Genomic DNA, 6000 nt, shown 5'->3' on the forward strand with positions numbered 1-6000 from the left:
TCGTTGATTGTGCTGTTCGTTAACGAACTTCGTCGTCGAACTTCGTCGAACAACTTCGTCGAACTTCGTCGTCGAACTTCGTCAACGAAATTCATCAAAGAACTTCGTCGTCGAACTTCGTCGACAAACTTCGTCGACGAACTTCGTCGAGCTTCGTCAACGAACTTTGTTGACGAACCTCGTCGACGAACTTTGTCGACGAACTTCGTCGAAGAACTTCGTCATCGAACTTCGTAATCGCGCTTCGTCATCGAACTTCGTCGACGAACTTCGTCGACAAACTTAGTCGACGAACTTCGTCGAAGAACTTCGTCGAAGAACTTCGTCGTCGAACTTAGTCGATGAACTTCGTCGACGAACTTCGTCGAACTTCGTCGACGAACTTCGTCATCGAACTTCGTCATCGAACTTCGTCGTCGAACTTCGTCGTCGAACTTCGTCGACAAACTTAGTCGACGAACTTAGTCGACGAACTTAGTCGACGAACTTCATCGACGAACTTCGTCGTCGAACTTCGTCGAACTTCGTCGACGAACTTCATCGAACTTCGGTGACGAACTTCGTCGAACTTCGTCGACGAACTTCGTCGAAGATCTTCGTCGAACTTCGTCGATGATCTTCGTCGAACTTCGTCGACGAACTTCGTGGAACTTCGTCGACGAACTTTGTTTAACTGTCATCTGTATATATAGGAGAATCATTTCTTTGTTTTCCAGCTCATTTCCTCATTGTCTCCGTGCAGTGAGGACGCTGAAGGCTGAAGCAGGTGAAGCGCAATCTCATATTTTCAAATGTTATTTTCATATTTTATAAATACAAAAAAATGTAAGACCCCCAGTACTCCAGACCCCAGTGACAACACTCCGACCCCATAGCCTATAGTGGTTTATAGTAGTAGACTGCGTCTGAGTGTCCGTCTTCAGTATGCGCTTGAATATCATGCATGAGAGAGCACACGTTCACTCTGCCGACAACATTATAGCCTATGGCCCCGTTGGCACATTCATGCAAATGCTGTTTTGTGGGGGGTTCAGACATAAGCCCCAACTAAGCAAATGAACAAGCTGAACACATTGTTAAAACACCCTAAGAAGGGCTAGGTGGGTTTCCATCACACATTGTATTGGACAAAGCGGAATATACTCAGGATAGATTCGAAAAAGCCGAAACTACGTGGCACCAATTCGTTGATTGTGCTTTTCGTTAACGAACTTCGTCGTCGAACTTCGTCAAACAACTTCATCGAACTTCGTCGACGAACTTCGTCGAACTTCGTCGACGAACTTCGTCGTCGAACTTCGTCGTCGAACTTCGTCGTCGAATTTCGCCGACGAACTTCGTCGCTGAACTTCGTCGACGAACTTCGTCGAAGAACTTCGGCGTCGAACTTCGTCATCGAACTTCGTCGTCGAACTTCGTCGAGCTTCGTCAACGAACTTTGTCGACGAACTTCGTCGACGAACTTCGTCGAAGAACTTCGTCATCGAACTTCGTCGTCGAACTTCGTAATCGCGCTTCGTCATCGAACTTCGTCGACGAACTTAGTCGACAAACTTAGTCGACGAACTTCGTCGAAGAACTTCGTCGTCGAACTTAGTCGATGAACTTCGTCGACGAACTTCGTCGAACTTTGTCGACGAACTTCGTCATCGAACTTCGTCGTCGAACTTCGTCGTCGAACTTCGTCGACAAACTTAGTCGACGAACTTAGTCGACGAACTTAGTCGACGAACTTCGTCGACGAACTTCGTCGTCGAACTTCGTCGAACTTCATCGACGAACTTCATCGAACTTCGGTGACGAACTTCGTCGAACTTCGTCGACGAACTTCGTCGAAGATCTTCGTCGAACTTCGTCGATGATCTTCGTCGAACTTCGTCGACGAACTTCGTTGAACTTCGTCGACGAACTTTGTTTAACTGTCATCTGTATATATAGGAGAATCATTTCTTTGTTTTCCAGCTCATTTCCTCATTGTCTCCGTGCAGTGAGGACGCTGAAGGCTGAAGCAGGTGAAGCGCAATCTCATATTTTCAAATGTTATTTTCATATTTTATAAATACAAAAAAATGTAAGACCCCCAGTACTCCAGACCCCAGTGACAACACTCCGACCCCATAGCCTATAGTGGTTTATAGTAGTAGACTGCGTCTGAGTGTCCGTCTTCAGTATGCGCTTGAATATCATGCATGAGAGAGCACACGTTCACTCTGCCGACAACATTATAGTCTATGGCCCCGTTGGCACATTCATGCGAATGCTGTTTTGTGGGGGGTTCAGACATAAGCCCCAACTAAGCAAATGAACAAGCTGAACACATTGTTAAAACACCCTAAGAAGGGCTAGGTGGGTTTCCATCACACATTGTATTGGACAAAGCGGAATATACTCAAGATAGATTCGAAAAAGCCGAAACTACGTGGCACCAATTCGTTGATTGTGCTTTTCGTTAACGAACTTCGTCGTCGAACTTCGTCAAACAACTTCATCGAACTTCGTCGACGAACTTCGTCGAACTTCATCGACGAACTTTGTCGTCTAACTTCGTCGTCGAACTTCGTCGTCGAACTTCGTTGTCGAATTTCATCGACGAACTTCGTCGTTGAACTTCGTCGACGAACTTCGTCGAAGAACTTCGGCGTCGAACTTCGTCATCGAACTTCATCGTCGAACTTCATCATCGAAGTTCGTCATCGAACTTCGTTGACGAACTTAGTCGAAGAACTTAGTCGAAGAACTTCGTCGACGAACTTCGATGAACTTCGTCGACGATCTTCGTCGAACTTCGTCGACGAACTTTGTCGAACTTCGTCGACGATCTTCGTTGAACTTCGTCTACGAACTTCGTTGAACTTCGTCGACGAACTTTGTTTAACTTCGTTAATGAAACATGGTTACCCCACAGCTTCTGCAGGTTATATAAGATGGTGAACCCGGCAGATACATTCAGTCCAGTGGAGAACATGGCTGCAGTCACTCTGTTGTCCCGGCTGCACGTATCAATAACCCAACAAGAGGCAGAGATCGCCTTCTCTGTTCGGTTGTGGTCGGAGGTGGAAGTTGCTTTTTACTGCAAGTTCTCATTGATCGGATGGACCCGGGGAGCTATACCGCAGCAGCTTCATATGCCGGCAGATGGCGGTCAGTTCTTGCTCTTCTTCAGATGTTCTCGTCTTCTTTACTCTTTATGTATCAGAATAAATCGTATCGGATGACACAGAGATGGTGGATTGTCCCCGCAGGGTCCGTGTGGCTGGTGCACTGTATGCAGGGACGGATCTCTGCTCTGCACCGATGTGTCGGCTCCTCTGCAGCTTTCTGGTCCGGGACACATTCTGTAGGAGAGGACTGACCACAGCCTGGGCACTGACCAAAGGAGCAGGGCCGCTTCTCTGTGCCGGTGTCCTCATAACTCCACTGTCTACAGCCCACCTACAATGAGATGCCGGCAGGAGATTGTCATTGCTCTGCTGAATGCTACAGTGATCTCCTGTGCTCTCACCACTGGGGCCGGTCTGCTTCACTGTGCCGGTATCTTCTTATCTGCACTCTGTCAGTGAGCTGCTGGCAGGAAACTCTGAAGCCTCTGCTGCATACATCAGTCCTGAGCAGAGCACTGACTGCAGGAGAAGCTCCACTCATCAGCCTCATCTCCTCCTCTCCCAGGAAATATTTTCAGTTTGAGATTAATTCGGCTGGAAGATAAGAATGGTGCTGACTGAATGTAGTAATCCACAACTGCCGGCAGCTACAGTCTGGGAAGTGACATCGTTTGGCGCCTCCCATCATAGAAGTCACATTGACAGCAGCTACAGACCGACTATGCTGTACTGTGTGGTGATCTACAGCCTCTGGTGTCTCCTGTGTGGTGATCTACAGCCTCTGGTGTCGCTTGTGTGGTGATTTACAGCCTCTGGTGTCGCTTGTGTGGCGATCTACAGCCTCTGGTGTCTCATGTGTGGTGATCTACAGCCTCTGGTGTCTCATGTGTGGTGATCTACAGCCTCTGGTGTCTCCTGTGTGGTGATCTACAGCCTCTGGTGTCGCTTGTGTGGTGATCTACAGCCTCTGGTGTCGCTTGTGTGGCGATCTACAGCCTCTGGTGTCTCATGTGTGGTGATCTACAGCCTCTGGTGTCTCATGTGTGGTGATCTGCAGCCTCTGGTGTCTCCTGTGTGGTGATCTACAGCCTCTGGTGTCGCTTGTGTGGTGATCTACAGCCTCTGGTGTCTCATGTGTGGCGATCTACAGCCTCTGGAGTCTCCTGTGTGGCGATCTACAGCCTCTGGAGTCTCCTGTGTGGTGATCTACAGCCTCTGGTGTCTCCTGTGTGGTGATCTTCAGCCTCTGGTGTCTCCTGTGTGGTGATCTGCAGAAACCAGCAAGTAGATACAGCGACCAACAACTCCAGAATTACAATTTCCGGCGACTGACGGCATCAGATTGTCTAAGGACAGAGACCGGCAACTGCATCATGATGATCTCCAGTGAACCAGCTCTTTCAGCATGGCAGCTGCTGCCCCTCTCTCTTCTCCAGCTTTTGCACTAATAAAATGCTTTGAATACATTAAATTTGTGTCTGGATTTATTCTGCACTTACACAAGTCGACTTCTGCAGAATATGTTGGCGCTATAGAAATATTATTATTATTATTACTTCCAGGGCCGGACTGGGACTAAAATTCAGCCCTGGCATTTGAAGTTACACAGGCCCACTTGTCACATGGTGACTTTATAATATCTTTGTACACTTGTAGGCAGGGCCGGTTTTAGGCAAAGAGGGGCCCTACGCCTAGGCAAAGTTTAAAATGGGGCCCCAAATGCTAACATATTGCACATCACACAAAAGCATTTCGGTTGTATTTACAAGCGCTGAGTTCAGGCCGCTAAATGAGTTTGATCGACAATACTGAAGTTGTTCAACACTTGTTTCCCGGCCTGTTTCCACCGTCTGAGAAAGAATGATGGGACAGAATGATCACTAATAGATCGACGACAAAGTTCGTCGACGAACTTCGTTGAACTTCGTCGACGAACTTCGTCGAACTTCGTTGTTGAACTTCGTCGAACTTCGTCGACCTTCGTCGACGAACTTCGTCGTCGAACTTCGTTGAACTTCGTCGTCAAACTTCGTCGACGAACTTCATCGAACTTCGTCGACGAACTTCGTCGAACTTCGTCGTAGAACTTCGTCGACCTTCGTCGACGAACTACGTTGAACTTCGTCGATGAACTTCGTTGAACTTCGTTGAACTTCGTCGACAAACTTCGTCGAACTTCGTCGACGAACTTCGTCGAACTTCGTCGTCGAACTTCGTCGACGAACTTCGTCGAACTTCGTCGTCGACCTTCGTCAACGTACTTCGTCGAACTTCGTCGTCGAACTTCGTCGACAAACTTCGTTGACGAACTTCGTCGACGATCTTCGTGGAACTTCGTCGACGAACTTCGTCGAACTTCGTCGACGAACTTCGTCGTCGAACGTCGTCGTCGAACTTCGTCGTCGAACTTTGTCGACGAACTTCGTCGACGAACGTCGATGAACTTCGTTGAACTTCGTCGACGAACTTCGCCGAACTTCGTCGTCGAACTTCGTCGTCGAACTTCTACTTCTACTTCTACTTCGTTGAACTTCGTCGACGAACTTCGTTGAACTTCGTCGACGATCTTCGTTGAACTTCGTCGACGAACTTCGTCGACGAGCTTTGTTGAACTTCGTCGACAAACTTCGTCGAACTTCGTTGTCGAACTTCGTCGAAATTCGTCGACCGTCGTCGACGAACTTCGTCGACCTTCGTCGACGAACTTCGTTGAACATCGTTGACGAACTTCGTCGAACTTCGTCGTCGAACTTCGTCGTACTTCGTCAATGAACTTCGTTGAACTTCTTCGAACTTTGTCGACAAACTTCGTCGAACTTCGTTGTTGAACTTCGTCAAACTTCGTCGACGAACTTCGTAGATGAACTTCGTCGAACTTCGTTGTCGAACTTCGTCGAAA

This window comes from Ranitomeya variabilis, chromosome 4 (assembly GCF_051348905.1).
Source record: "Ranitomeya variabilis isolate aRanVar5 chromosome 4, aRanVar5.hap1, whole genome shotgun sequence".
NCBI classification, from domain to species: Eukaryota; Metazoa; Chordata; class Amphibia; order Anura; family Dendrobatidae; genus Ranitomeya; species Ranitomeya variabilis.